Source organism: Acomys minous (assembly GCF_964271855.1).
Source record: "Acomys minous genome assembly, chromosome: 6".
Taxonomy (NCBI): domain Eukaryota; kingdom Metazoa; phylum Chordata; class Mammalia; order Rodentia; family Muridae; genus Acomys; species Acomys minous.
The window spans coordinates 123,710,169-123,726,500 of record NC_140487.1 but is presented as its reverse complement, the minus strand read 5'-3'; positions in this window follow the sequence as shown (position 1 = coordinate 123,726,500).

Sequence of the window (16,332 nt, the reverse complement as noted above, 5' to 3'; positions counted from 1 at the left end):
TCTCTGTCCTCATGTTTTCTCTCTCTGTCCTTCTCTGCACTCATGGGTCTATGTCTGTCTGTCTGCTTACATGTCTGTCCATCATCTGCCTCTACCTGGAGGCCCTAACTTCTCTCCGCTTCCCCCCTCCTAAATAAACTTCCTTATGCCAGATATGTCGGGTGGCATAATCATGTATTAGAGTGTAGTGGGGGTGTCTGATGCCATCTGCAATCCCCTCTGAACTCTACTCTTTGAGACCAGATCACATGTAGCCCAGGCTGGCCCCAAACTTGCCATGTTTCTGAGGATGATTTTGAACTTCCGACCCTCCTGTCTCCACCTCCTTCATGCTGGGATTACAAGTGTGCGCCACCACACACAGTTTATGCACTGCCAGGGATCTGACCCAAGGTTCTTGCATGCTAGAGCAAAGCTCTACAGACTGAGGTGTGTCCTCAGCCTCTGAGTTGTGCTCTAGGACAGTCTAGGGAGGTGGCATGTGCCCTGATCCCTGCTCTCCTGAGCCTGCAGCAGGAGGAGTATGAGTCTGAATCTAGTCTATGGTACATAGTGAGTTCAAAGCCAGTTTGTGAGCCGGGCGTGGTGGCGCACGCCTTTAATCCCAGCACTTGGGAGGCAGAAGCAGGCAGATCGCTGTGAGTTCGAGGCCACCCTGGTCTACAAAGTGAGCCCAGGACAACCGAGGCTACACAGAGAAACCCTGTCTTGAAAAACAAAAACAAAAACAAACAAACAAAAAAACAAACAATCAAAGCCAGTTTGTGTCATATTGCAAGATCCTCTCTCGGGCTGGGGAGTTGGCTCAGTGGTTAAGAGCACCATATGCTCTTCCAAAAGACCAGAGTTCAATTCCCAGCACCCACATGGCAGCTCACAACTGTCTGTAACTCCAAGATCTGACACCCTCACCCAAATGCACATAAATTAAAATTAAATTAAAAAAAAAAAAGATCCTCTCTCAAAAAACAAAGAAACAGACAAACAAACAAAAAACCCCAAACAACCGCCTCCCCCCCCCCAAAAAAACCAGGAGGCCCCATCAGGTAAAGGTCCTTGTCACACAAGCCTGGCAGCCTGAATCTTGCCTTCCAGAACCCACATAAAGGTAGAAGGTGTCCTCTGACTTTCCCCCACACACCATGGCAGGGGCAGAATCTCCACACCCATATCTGTCTCCAGTACCATCAAAACCAACCAACAAACAAAAGAAGGTTAATGTCTTACATGATGCTAATTTCACCTCAATAATGCAAATTAGGTCGGGTATTAGATGAACAGAGCCTGGGGCCTCCATTATGCTAAGCACAGGATCCACGGCTAGACCCCACCCCCAGCCCTGTGTAGCACTGGTTGTCCTGGACTCACTTTGTAGAGCAGACTGGCCTTGAACTTATGGAGATCTGCCTGCCTCTGCCTCCCAAGTGCTGGGATTAAAGACGTGCGCTGCCACCACCACCCAGCCAAACAAAATTTTAATTGCTTTCTCTATAAGCAGGTATCTAATTTTCTGGAATGCAAAGTTCTTAACATTTCCAAACACCTCTCTAGACATCCTTCCTCTCACCAGATTGCCATCCTGAAGTCACCGTGCGGTTATAGAGGCACCACGGTCAGGCCCTTCTTGTGACCTTTCTAGAGACCAGCTGTCTGTAGTCACACTCAGGGTCTTGATGAAACAAAACCAGAACCCGCTTCTGCAGATGTGCCTTCTGACCACTGGATGTCATGAGTGTACAATCTATCCTCGGGACAGAGCCGCTGCCTTAAGGAAAGCAGCTTTGTGCCATCTGGCGGTGGCTCTCGTCTCTGCAGAGGACACTGAGCAGTAGATCTTCTGTTTTCCTGCACAGTTCAGGAAAGTGAAGTTATGTGGGAAAAATGAAGATCGAAGATCAAGTGTTCTTCAGATATGTCTCAGTGGTTTTGACCAAGAAAGGGAAACAACTTAGCACCCTTTGGTCTCAGGCAGCTCATAGCTTCAGTCACCTAAAGAATTAAAATGGAAGAGAATTTAAAAAGTCGGGTGCTTGCCTGGCATCAGTGGAGGTCGCTCCATGGCCGGGGAATCCAGGTGTGGTGAGCACTGCTGCATCCCAGCACTTAGAACTGGAGGCCAGAGGACCAGGAGTTCAAGGCCAGGCTGAGGTACAAGTACCCGTGCCTCTCAAAAACAATGGATTAAATACTCATTGTCATTGTCTTGTTCCCTATCTGGTCTTTATTTGACAGGAGAGCAATGTCCTTTTTATCGTCCTGAATAAGGTCTGTCCTACTTTGTGTTGTGACAGGACTCAGCTAGACAGACGTGCCGCTGGCTCCATCCTTGCTGAAGACAGTTCAGGGAGGGCTGGCTGCAAGCTGGACCTGTGAGACAATGACATCATCATCATCATCATCATCATCATCATCATCATTATTATTATTATTATTATTATCTTTATTTTGAGATTGTGTCTCACTATGTTCTTCAGGCTGGTAGCAAACCTCTGGACTCCAGTGGTACTTTTGCCTCAGCTACTGAGAGAACAGTCCTGTGGGCCAAGTCAGCGATTTAGCCTAGCTAACCTTTTTTTTTTTTTTTTAAGTTTATTTGATTGGGGCTGGAGAGATGGCTCTATGGCTAAGTGATTGCGTCTTTTGCAAAGGACCTGAGTCTGGTTCCTCCATGGCAGGCAGCTCACAGCTGCCTGGAGCTTCAGCACTGGGGCTCCACAGATGCTCAGCACCCCACCATGGCAAACATTTGTGTAGACATATTAAAAAAAAAAAAAAACCAAACCAGGCATGATGGCGCATGCCTTTAATCCCAGTACTCGGGAGGCAGAGGCAGGTGGACTGCTGTGAGTTCGAGGCCAGCCTGGTCTACAAAGCGAGTCCAGGACAGCCAAGGCTACACAGAGAAACCCTATCTCAAAAAACCATTAAAAAAAAAAAAAGAAGACTGGCTAGAGAGATGCCTCAGAGGTTAAGAGCACTGTCTGTTCTTCCAAAGGTCCTGAGTTCAATTCCCAGCAACCACATGGAGGCTCACAACCATCTACAATGAGATCTGGTGCCCTTTTCTGGCGGGCAGACACACATGCAAGCAGAATATATATAAATAATAAATATTTTTTAAAAAGGATAACTTTTTAATCTTATGTGTCTGCTTGCCTGTGTGGTGGGCAAGTGGGTGTACCAATGGACTGGGAAGTATATGCCACCACACCAGGCTACACTGGCTTTTGTTTTGTTTTGTTTTGAGATCATTGTAATCACAGCACCCTGCTCCCCGGTGCTCTCCATCATGACCTCTTTTCCTCACTTATTGTTGTCACTGCGTGTAGTATGTATATGTATATACATGCACATCCCTGAACATAACCTGCTCAGTCTACGCAGTGCCACTGCTGTGCTTGGCTGCAGGGCTGAGTCTTTGGCAGTGGACAACCAATTGGTGTGCTCGTCCCTAAGGAAGACCTCCTCTCCCGCATCCAGCTCTCCTCAGTCGTCTGTAGTGTAGGCTTGAAGCCCCCGGGAAGGCAGAAGGCTTGGAATCGGTGTGTAGAGAGATGGGAGTCAGGGGTTGAAAAAAGAGCGTCCACACATTTGGATGAGGCCTCTTACTTTAACTTTTTTTTCCCCTCAGACAGGGTTTCTCTGTGTAACAGCTCTGGCTGTTCTAGAACTCAGGCTGACCTCGAACTCATGGAGATCCACTTGCCTCTGCCTCCAGATTGCTGGGATTACAGGCGTGTGCCATCATGCTCGGCTTCGGCATCTTTTAAGAACTATTTATTTTATGTGTGTGAGATTGCTGCACACATGTATGTGCACCACACGTATGTAGTCCCTGTGGAGGTCAGAAGAGGATGTTGGATCCCGTGGACTTTAGTTGCAGACGTTTGTGAATCAACATGCAGGTGCTGGAAGCTAAACTCAGGTTCTCTGCAAGAGCAGTGAGTTGTCTTCACTGCCGAGGCCCAGCTCCAGCCCAAGCCTTTTCTTAATTTTTATTTGTTTATTTTTATTTTTTAGACAGGATCTCGTTCTGTAGGCCCAGCTGGCCAGCAGTTTACAACAGAGGACTTCCTGCCTCTATATCCTGAATGCCGCTGAGATTAAAGATGTCGCAATCACACTTTATTGCTAATATTATTATTGAGATATGGTTTTATGACTCACTAGGCTGGCATTGGCTTTGAACTTCTGAACGTCTTGCCCTTACCTCCTGAGTGCTGTGATTGCAGGCATATGCTACCATGCTTGCTTTAGTCAGTGCTGGAAATTGAACCCATGGTCACTCACATGCTAGGTGATCACTCTACCAACTGAACTATTTTCCCAGCCCCTAATTCTGTTTTTATAAGAATGCAAAACTAAGCTGGGTATGGTGGCACATGCCTACAATCCCAGCACTTAGGAGGCAGAAGCAGATGGATCTCTATGAGTTTGAGGCCAGGCTGGTCTACAAAGTGAGTCCAGGACACAGAGAAACCTTGTCTCAAAAAAAAAAAAAAAAAAAAACAGACAAACAAACAAAAAGACAAAACCAAAAACGAGAAAACCAAACCAAAACAAACAAAAACAACAATAACAAAACAAACAAACAAGAATGTAAAACTAACAGATGTGAGTATAGAGGCAGAGGCAGGCAGATCTGTGAGTTCCAGGCTAGCCTGGTCTACATAGGAAGTTCCTGGCCATTCAGGTCTACAGTGAGACCCTGTTTCAAAAACAGAACAGCGGTTTATGGGGGCTGAAGGGAAGCTGGAGAGGTGGCCCAGTGGTTAAGAGCACTGGCTGCTCTTGCAGAGGACTGGAACTTGATTCCCAGCGCCCACAGGGATGCTAACAATGGTCTGTAACTCGGTTCGCAGAGGATCCAGTCCAGTGCCCTCCTCTGGCCTCCAAGAGTATTGCACACAGGTGGCGTGCAGACAAACTGATAGGCTGAAAATAATAAAAATTTAAAAAGAAAGCAAAACCTCCAGAAGTCTCTTCAGCAGATTTCCCATGTGTCTGGATGTCTAAAGGCGATGGATGAAGCTAATCTCAGCTATGAGAGGCATGGGGAGGTGCCCGGGGAATCAGGCAATGTCATTAGCCCTGTCTCCCATTGCAGCTGAGCAAATGAATCCAAAGAGACAGAGTAACAAAAACACTATGTTCATATAAAAGGACCAAAAATTCCTAACAAGTAGAGGCTGAAAATTAGGACAGTGCTAGGAGGACCATCGATCATTCATTCATTCATTCATTCATTCATCCATCCATTCATGGCTTGTTATATATAAGTTCTTGCTTACTTACAGGGCTGGAGAGATGGCTCAGAGGTTAAGAGCACTGGCTGCCGTTCCAGAGGACCCAGGTTCAATTCCCAGCACCCACATGGTAGCTCAAAACTGTCAATAACTTCAGTTCCTTACACAGACACCCATGCAGGCCAAACACTGAAATGCACATTAAAATGAAAATACTTGCTTACAGGTTTTGTTTCTTGTCCTTTGTCAGATTTGGACATCAAAGATATACTGGCTTCATAGAACAGCTTGGCTAGCCTCTCTAGACAAGGCCGTGTTGGTAAACATGTGGGTTCTGCCGCTCCCTCTCTCTGTTGTGACTGCCTGGGGTAGGGGAGGGGGGCGGGGAGGGGGTCAGGGCGGCTGCAGAGCAAGTGCAGCCACAGACAGTAGGTAAAGAGCAGACTGCCCGAGTTTGGTTCTTGTGCTGTGGTTTACCCAGCCCTGTCTAGCCTATGGTTTTTTATTTTTATTTTTTTATTAAATCTTTGGGAAAACTTTGACTCCAATACATCCTGGGTTTGTTTTCCTTTTTTTTTTTTTAGACAGGGTTTCTCTGTGTAACCTTGGCTGTCTTGGAACTCCCTCTGTAGACCAGGCTACCCTTGAACTCAGAGATCTGACTGCCTCCTCAGTTCTGGTATTAAAGGTATGTGCCACCAGCGCCAGGCTCTGGGCTTGCTTTTTTGTTTATTTTTTAATTAATTAATTAATTAGTTATTATGTGTACAGTGTTCTCTGCCTGCATGTACACCTGCATGCTAGAAGAGAGCATCAGGTCACATTATAAATGGTTGTGAGCCACCATGTAGTTGCTGGGAATTGAACTCAGGACCTCTGGAGGAGCAAGTCAGTGCTCTTAACCTCTGAGCCATCTCTCCAGCCCTGGGCTTGCTTTTTAATTCTCTAATTTTTTTTTTGTTTTTTTGTTTTTTTGTTTTTTGAGACAGGGTTTCTCTGTGTAGCCTTGGCTGTCCTGGACCCACTTTGTAGACCAGGCTGGCCTCGAACTCACAGTGATCCTCCTGCCTCTGCCTCCCGAGTGCTGGGATTATAGGCATGCCCCACCACGCCCGGCTAATTCTCTAATTTTTTATTCAAATATTTACATATTAAACAATTTTAGTCTTATTTGTGGTGTGTGATGTGTGTGTGCGTGTGCGTGTGTGTGTGTGTGTGTGTGTGTGTGTGTGTGTGGTGTGTGTGTGTGTGGTGTGTGCGTGTGCGTGTGTGTGTGTGTGTGTGTGTGTGTGTGTGTGTGTGTGTGTGTGTGTGAGCTTGTGTCACAGAGCACCTGTGGAGATCAGAGGACAATGTGAGAGTCTGTTCCTCTTCTATGTGGGTTCTGGGAATTAAACTCAGAACAAGTGTCCTGATCCAGCTTGGATCTGACCCAGCTTGCCTAAGAAAGCAAAGTCGGGAAACCTCGCTCCTCTGCTCAGTTCTTGCTTCCAGGTTCCTGTCCTGAGCTCTCATCCTGGTTTTCTTTCATCATGGATTTCTTTAAGCCAAATTCACTCTTTTCTCTCCAAGTTGCTTTTTCTAAAATTCATTTTTATTTTTATTTATTTTTTGAGACAGGGGTTCTCTGCGTAGCCCTGGTTGTTTTGGGACTCACTCTGTAGACCAGGCTGGCCTTGAACTCACAGAGATCCACCTGCCTCTGCCTCCCTAGTGCTGGGATTAAAGGCGTGCGCCACCACTGCTCAGCTCAAGTTGCTTTTGTTCATGGCATTTGCTGCTGAGACAGAAGAGCAAACTAGGACATCCACCTCCTGGGAGATTGACACGTTGGGCTGTGGTGCCACCTTCTTGATGCCTCACCCATATTTTAGGTCCCCAAGGCTGGTCTAGATCAGTTAGCTGACTACCATTAGCACAGCAGCCATTGAGAGCTCAGAGGAGAAGGCCCGGCATTTGTGTGCTCTGTGGTTCATTTTGCTCTTCCAAAGCCACTCCACGCCTGGGAGCCTCAAGACATGGCAGTGTGTCATTTTGTCCTCTGAAGTCTGAATCCAATTTCCAGGAAACCTTGGTTTAATTCACCTTTTGTATGTGTGTAGGTGTGCATATGTATGTATGTATGTACGTACGTATGTATATAGATATTTGTGGAGGCCAGAGGTCAACCTTGAGTGTCATTTCTCAAGAGCTGTCCATCTTATTTTGAGACAAGGTCTCTAATGGCCCCTGGGCTCTCCAATTAGGTGAGGCTGGTTGGCCTGGGAGCCCCAGGTTCTGCTTGTCTCTGCCCTAGGCTAAAATTACAGGCCCACAGCACCAGCGCCCAGCTTTTTACCTGGGTTCTGGTTTTTATGCTTGCACAGCAAGTACTTTGCCAAATGAGCTGCCCTCCTCCCCCTGCCCCGTCCCGCCCCATAATTTAACCTAATGGCGGTTCCGTGGCTCCTTCCCTCGCTGGGGCAGACTAAATATTAGCTGAGTCCCCTGGGAACTGCGGTTGGTTTCTGCCGCTGTGTTAACGTTTCCCTGGGAGCTTTAAACAAACATCTGTTCCCCCAGACGGGCATCTGTGACAGACCGAAGTATGATTTCACCTGAGTTCAACTTGGGGAAACTGGTGAGTTTATTATGCTTTTACTCACAAGACCATGGGTGACCCCGCCCCAAACAGCTACATTGTTGCAAAGTTCCACTCCACCATGGAAGCTGGACCATGAGTGACCCCCCCCCTCCAAAAAAAAAAACTCCAGCTACATTGTTGCAAAGTTCCACTCCACCATGGAAGAAGCTGCGTCATGGAACCATCTATCCCGTGAACCTTTCTTTCACTTTCTGTATAGTCTAGACTCTCCCAAGATCACTTTCCATGAGGGAGGGGGAAGTAGGAGCAATAGCTGAAATCCCAGGTTAGGGTCTTCCGAACTTCCCTTCATCCATTAGTGTCAGTGACTCCATCACCACTACCATAAACCTGGGTATCACTGTGTTTCTCTGTTCTAGTTGCCATGGTTACCAAGCCACAGCATTTTCAAGATGGCGTCAGGTTCAGTTCAGAGGGGAAAACAGTGCATGGCATTGACTCAGGCCGAGAGACTTGACGATATGAACGAGCTGGGATCTGGGATGGGGTTATTGGGGTTCCCAGGAGGGACAGGATTGTAACCTTAGCACCCTTCATCAGGTAGAGGCAGGGGATCAAGGAGGGAGCAGGAGTAGGGGTGACAGAGGCCAGAGGCGAGGACTCATGCCTGGATATGCAGGTGGCCACCAGGGGCTAATTGTCCACTGTCTACTTGAGCCTCTGAGGATCTGTCATCTAGACCTCACCTCCTGATCTGTTAGAGAATGAATGTTTCCCTATTTCTCACATGTGTAGGTACACATCCGTGCATGGCTGCACATGTCTGTGTGTGTGCACGGGTGCGCGCGTAGGTCAGAGACCCACCTCCCATATCATTCTCCAGAAGCCTTCCACCTTTTATTTGAGCGTTCCTCGCTGGCCTAGACCATTGGCCAGTAAGCTTCCAGAGACCAGCCAGTCCCAGTCTCCCATCTCTTTGTTGCTGGAGTTACAACTGCCACATTGCTTGACCTTTATATGGGTTCTGGGAGTCTAAGCTCAGGCCCTCATGCTATTGAGGCAAACGCTTTACAGACCAAGCCATGGCCCCAGTTCGCCTCTATTTGAGCACTGAGGCTGTGGACATTTGTTTCCGTGTCACCAAGAAACCAACAGATGCTTCTTTCTCACTGGGTTAGCACTCACCATAGATTCGAAATGGACCATTTGATCAGTTAAGGGTCTGGTGGAGAGACACAAATGTATCCTGGAGAAGTAAATTGAGGCAGAGACTGACAAAATGATACAGCAGGTTCCACGCTCCATCAACAAGCAGCTAGGCCAGGGAGCAGCCAGCCCCATTGGCTGGAACTTTGCTGGGTTTGCACCAAGAAGGGTCAGGCAGCGCTATTCATATTTTTAGGTATTTAGGTACTCACATATTTAGGTATTGTTACTTTTACCTAAATTAACAGTATAGGAGAAATTGGGATGGGAATTTTTTTTTAGATTTATTTTATTTATTTATTATGTATACAGTGCTCTGCCTGATCAGATGGTTGTGAACCACCATGTGGTTGCTGGGAATTGAACTCAGGACCTCTGGAAGAGCAGCCAGTGCATTTAACCACTGAGCCATCTCTCTAGCCCAGGAGATCTTTTTTATTATTTCATTTTATTTGTTTTTTGAGACAGGGTTTCTCTGTGTGTATCCCTGGCTGTCCTGGACTCACTTTGTAGACAAGGCTGGCTTCCAAATCACAGGGATCCACCTGCCTCTGCCCCCAGAGTGTTGTCATTAAAGGCGTGCGCCACCTCGCCTGGTTCCAGAGATTCAAAAAATTTTTTTTATTATGTATACAACAATCTGCCTGCATGTACACCTGCCTGCCAGAAGAAGACACCAGATCTCACTATAGATGTTTATGAGCCACCATGTGGTTGCTGGGAATTGAACTTAGGGCCTCTGGAAGAGCAGACAGTGCTCTTAACCTCTGAGCTATCTCTCCAGCCCCAGGGGAGAACTTTTTAAATGTGTGTTACTGATACCCATAAGGAAGAATCATGGATTAATGTGTATACATGTATATGAGTGTGGTGCATGTGGGCATCTATTTGTGGCATATACTCATGCACACATTTGGAAACCAGAGGAGGCTTCCTGTGTCCTGCTCCATCACTCTCTGCTTTATTCCCCAGAGCCAGGGACCTTCACTGAATATGGAACTAGGCTGGAAGCCATCAAACCCCAGTCCTTCTGTCTCTGCCTCCTATACTGGGAATGCACATAGCCCTGCCCAGCTTTTATTTTTATTTGTTTTAAATGGGTGCTGGGGATTCAAACTCATGTGTCCAAGTTTGTTCAGAAAGTGCTTTTTATCCCCTGAGCCATCTTTAGAGCCCTGATCTTTTTTTTTTAATATTTTATTTTTAGTTACATGTAAATGTATGTTGCATGTGTATATCAGTAAAGGTGTCTGAGGAGACCAGAAGAAAGTAGTAACTTTGCTGTGATCTACCTGATGTGGGGACTGGGCATTGAACCTCAGTCCTCTGGAAGAGCTGCCAGTGCTCTTAACCACCGAGCCGTCTCTCCAGCACCGTGTGTGTGTGTGTGTGTGTGTGTGTGTGTGTGTGTGTGTGTGTTTTCTGAGACAGGGTTTCTCTGTGTAGCCTTGGCTGTCTTGGACTCCCTTTGTAGACCAGGCTGGCTTGGAACTCAGTGATCTGCCTGCCTCTGCCTCCCGAGTGCTGGGATCAAAGGCACATGCCACCATACCCGGCCTTCCTTTTGTGTTTTTCAGACAGGGTCTCACTGGGTATCCCTTGCTGTCATGGAGCTCACTATGTAGAGAGGTAGAATTTACAAAAATCTGCCTGCCTTTTCCTTCCAGAGTGCTGGGATAAAGCATGCACCACCACCACCTGGCTCTGTTTTGTTTTTAATGAAAGAAATCTCATGTATTAGGTGAGGATGACCTTAAGCTCCTGATGTACAACTCCTGGGTGCTGGTACCACGCCCAGGAAGGAGGGTGGAGCTGATGGAGCATGTGCCTATAAGATAGCCTTGCCTATAGATAGTCTATGGTGGGTGCTGAGATCTACAAGGGAAACCAGCGGTCTCCTCTAAAACTGGGCAAGTTCATCATCACAGACTCTGAGGAAGACAGGGCAAAGGTAATCCTGAGGAACTGGAGCTGGCTATGGTTGGGCATTTCATAGGAATCAACGACTCGGTAGATTCTGCCCACTCGTCTATGTGCAGTTCTGAGAAATGTGGTCGCCTGCTAGGTGTCTGGCCAAACAGGTGAGAATCAGTAAGGATGAACCCAGAAGAGGAAGGCGGGCAGAGAGACAGCAGCTGGTGCTCATTATAAGAATGTCAATGAAGCCGGGCGGTGGTGGCGCACGCCTTTAGTCCCAGCACTCGGGAGGCAGAGGCAGGCGGATCGCTGTGAGTTCAAGGCCAACCTGGTCTACAAAGTGAGTCCAGGACAGCCAGGGCTACACAGAGAGACCCTGTCTCCAAAAAAAAAAAAAAAAAAAAAAAAGAAAGAAAGAAAGAAAGAAAGAAAGTCAATGACCAGCTAGGTTAGTGATGCACACCTTTAATCCCAGCACTTGAGAGGCAGGCAGATATCTGTGAGTTCGAGGCCAGCCAGGCCTGTATAGTGAGACCCTGTCTCAAAACAAACAAACAAAACATCACTGCAAGATGTCATTTTCCATAGGGAAGAGTGTCACATATGCCTGTAACCTCAAGAGACATGAATATGTTATATGCAGGACCATATTGATATTTATATTAATGGGCTTCAGTCACTAAGAAAAGTGTTGCTGGCTCTCTGGAGGCAGAGGCGAGTGGATCTTGGTGAGTTCCAGGCCAGCCTTGTCTAGATCAGCTGGAACTACATAGTGTGACCCTGTTTACAAACAAAACAAAAAACAGAAAAGGGGAAGAAGAGAAAGAAAAGTGTTGCTGGTGGGCTGGAGAGATGGCTCAGAGGTTAAGAGCACTGGCTGCACTTCCAAATATTCTGAGTTCAATTTGCAGCACCCGCATGGTGGCTCATAACCATCTATAAAGAGATTTGGTGCCCTCTTCTGTCCAAGAGGCATACATGCAGACAGAACACTATACATAATAAAGTATATATATGTATATATATTATATATATATATAAAAGAAAGAAAAGAATATATATATAAAAAAGAAAAGAAAAGGGACAAAAAAGCATTACTGGGGCTGGGTATGTAGCTCAGTTGGCAGAGTTCCTAGCCAGCATCCATGAGACCTTGGGTTCGATCCACTGCACTGCATAAATTAGCATGGAGGCACACACATGCTTCAAACCAACACTTAGGAGTAGGATGAGATCAGAAGTGAGTTTCAGGCCAGCATTGGGTACATGAGGCCCTATCTTTAAAAAGAAAAAAAAAAGAAAGAGAAAGAAAGAAAGAAAGAAAAAAGAAAGAGGGCTAGAGAGCTGGCTCCGTGGTTAAGAACACTGGCTGCTCACCCAGAGGCCCTGATCCAATTCCCAGCAACCCCACGGTGGCTCACAACCATCTACAATGTCGTCAGATGTTAATTTTTCTCTTGGGTGCTAGGTCTCCAACCTTGAGCTCTAGGTAAATTCACTGCCACTGAGTTATACCTCCAGCCCAGGAAAAGCTTAGACACATTGCTGTTATTATGGTTAAGAAAGCAGCCTTCACCCAGAGCCAGGCAGATTTCTGAGGCCAGCAAGTTTGAGGCCAGCTAGGACCACATAGCTCTATGACAGCCTCAAACCAAACCAAACAACACAACAGCAACGAAAGGCCCACGCGCAAGCAGGCTCCAACTGTGAAAGATTAAACGCTTTGGTGGTTAAATAGGACCAAGTGATGTAGAAAACCTGTGCAGAACGGCTCAGCCTTCAGGATCCCTGGGAGCTCACGGTCCTGTGGGACATGAACAATGGCCTCTCTGTGTTGGGCACAGCATATTCTGATGCAACCAGAGCCGCTCTTCCTGCATGAACCTGAGTGCTGGCTCACTGCGCTGTCTTCCACCTCACCTGTGCTCCCCTTCCTTGCTCTTGTCCCTGTTCCCTGTGCGGATGGACGGTTCCTCCCTGCCCATGTGAGGTGAGCACACCTCCCTTCCAGCTGGGCAGGAGGTGCCGACCTGTTTACTTGGGCTGCTGTCACCTCCTGCTCACCTGGGATGGCCATGTCTCCCTGTCTTCCTTTTCTTCACCCCTTTGGACCTTTCCATCAAACAGTCAGTCATAAACTCGAGAAGCACAAAGGTGCCTTTCTCACTCTTAGCTCTCCACTGCGGTGAGGATGGTACACTTGCCGGAGCATCTCAAACAGCCAATCAGATCATGAGCAGAGAAAAACAGGAGGTTAGAACAAAGATAAGTTTCAATTACCTAGGGGGCATGTGGCAGGATAAAGGTAGAAGGAATTTACACCCCTGCGTGAGTGCACACACGCACGAGTGCGCGTGGATGACCCACAAATACAAGAAATAAGATATTTCCTCTTCAGAGTTGATGGATGGAAAATTTTAGGAAGACAATGAGTCAGAAATTAGGCAACAAGATTGCTATTATCTTATTCTGTGCTGAGTATGTCATTGGGAGTAGGCAGTCCAGAGGAGGGAGGGGACCTCGTATCTAGTAATGTGTCTTTGTTAGCAAGTGGCTCTTGCATTTCAGGAGCTGATCTGATCTACTCCCTTTAATAATTTAATTGATCTCTTTAACACAGGTGTCAGCATCAGCAGCTGAAATAAGGGTGGGCAGCATGGCTTCTGTGCATGGGGTGGGCAGTTTGGCCTCTGTGCATAGGGTGGGCATCATGACCGATGTGCATGGGGTGGGCAGCATGGCCTCTGTGCATGGGGTGGGCAGCATGGCCTCTGGGCATGGGGTGGGCAGCATGGCCTCTGTGCATGGGGTGGGCAGCATGGCCTCTGGGCATGGGGTGGGCAGCATGGCCTCTGGGCATGGGGTGGGCAGTTTGGCCTCTGTGCATGGGGTGGGCAGCATGGCCTCTGGGCATGGGGTGGGCAGTTTGGCCTCTGGGCATGGGGTGGGCAGCATGGCCTCTGTGCATGGAGTGGGCAACATGGCCTCTGGGCATGGGGTGGGCAGTTTGGCCTCTGTGCATGGGGTGGGCAGCATGGCCTCTGTGCATGGGGTGGGCAGCATGGCCTCTGTGCATAGGGTGGGCAGCATGGTCTGTGTGCATGGGGTGGGCAGCATGGCCTCTGTGCATGGGGTGGGCAGCATGGCCTCTGGGCATGAGCATGGGCAGCAAACCTGAGGCATGGTGGTGGCAGTGGGCTTGACGTTACAGACCCAGTCACTGCAGCCATGTACAGCATGCAAGGAGACTCCTGGCCAGAGAAGCACAGGGCTGTCTGCCATGATCTCCAAAACGCTAACCTCAGGGTTGCAGAACGCCACGGGAGATGCGGCTGGGAGCTGCTCGCAATGGTAAACACAATAAATGTCGCTACTTTCCGGAGCCCTCCTACCTCAGAATAGTTGTTCTCTCTCCTCTGCCTCCTTCCCTCCTTGTTGGACTTTGCTTTCCCAAGGCCCCATTTACTCTGAGTTCCCTCGGCACCAGCTTTCTCTCACATTACTCTCTGAGCCTCCTCAGATCAGCTGCCTCCTGACCCTAAGCAACACACTCAGTTTCCCAATGCAGATTCCCAAGAAAATATACATGCCTTAAACCCCAGTGCTCTGAGGCAGAGGTGAGCAGATTTCTGAGTTCAGGGTCAGCCTGGGATAAACAGTGAGACCCTGGTTCAGTTTTGTGGTTTTCACTCAACTTGAAACAAGGTGCTGTGTTGTCGAGAGTTGGTGGGATGTCACTTTTCTTTTTTCTTTCTTTCTTTTTTTTTAGAGACAGCATCTCATGCCATCCAGGTTGACCTCAAACTCAATATACAGCCAAGGATAATTTTGAACTTCTGAGTGCTGGAAATATTGCCCATCTGCTACCACACCAAGTTTACGTGATGTGTGGGGGCTTGAACCTGTCCCATGCTGGCAAGGACTCTACCAACTGAGCCACGTCCCCGGCTCTCAATAATATTTTTGTTTCTTTTTGTTTTAGTTTCACTTTATTATTTATGCCTGTGTACAATTGAGTGTCTGTGTGAGTGTGTGTCCCTGTGTGTGCACATGCATGCGTGCATGCGTGCGTGCATGTGGATCAGGTGCTGATGTTCAAAGAGCCTGGAAGTGCATCAGATTCCCTGGATCTGGAGTTACAGGTGGTTGTCATCTGCCTGGGGTGGGCGCTGGGAACTGAACCCAGGCCCTCTGCAAGAACAGCATTCCATCTTAACTGCTGAGCCATCTCGAGTAGCCCATCTCTCCTCCCCGCCCCCAGCTTCATTCTGTAGCACAGGCTGGCTTCCAACTCCTGGCTGTCATCAACTCACCACACTCTTTCTGCTTCAGTCTCCCAATTGTGATGACATTTATTAAACTGTTCATCAGAGACGGGGGCTCATGGGGTCAACAAGGTGGCCCTTTCGGCTGGTCCTGGGGCTCAGCAGACCAGGCAAGACTTGACTTAGCCAAGACAGCAAACTCAGGTTTGAGTTCGGAGAAACTCAATGAGCTGAAGAGCAAGTGCTTTGTGACCGCTGGTCCCTCTCTAACTGGGTGACAATGGTAAGTTACTTCCTTTTCAGAAAACGAGCAGTTCAAAATAATGCCAGTGGCCCTGCACTGAGCCTACACATAAATGTACGGCTGAATGTACACACACACACACACACACACACACACACACACACACACACACACACACACACACACACTGTCATAAGCTCCTACTGAAGACGGGGAAACTGACACACAGTGTAGCTGGGTAGCTGTTTCCTTCGAGAATCCTTGAGTTTTATGGGTCTAGGACCTCAGTGGAATCTTCCCAGCAACGGGTGTCCCCTGACTAAATGGCAGCAGGGGGCCCTTTGAAGTATGAGCAACCCTCCACCTCTCATAAACTTGATGTGACTAATGCCACCATGTTGCTACCCCAGCATCGCACACAGTGGGGACAGTGAGCAGGGGGATAAAGGACACTGGTGAGGGGATTGGCCATTTGTCAGAGCAGATCAATTCTTCCCATCTGGCCAGCATGGCGGGTGCCCTCCAGCAGCCCCTCCTGCCCTCTGCCTTTGCCTCTCTGAAGGGCACGGGAACCCCTGGCTCGTCAGCAGGCGTAAATGCCGGGTTCTCCGGCACTAGCAGGTGGGCGCACAAAGATTAGGCAACTCATCGGTTCAGCTTGGGTGTTCCCGAGTGTCCTGCAGCTGGCAGAACAAATCACCAGAGAAATACACGAGCCTGCGCCACCTCCACCTCCTCCACCTCGGTGGCCCCAAGGCATGTGTGCAGACATAGCTCAAGAGCCAAGCTCCAAGGTCAAGGGCTGGAGAAACCTATTTCTGCCTGCAAGTGGGGCTCCTACATTTCTTGCCTAAAGCTAGGGTACCAGAC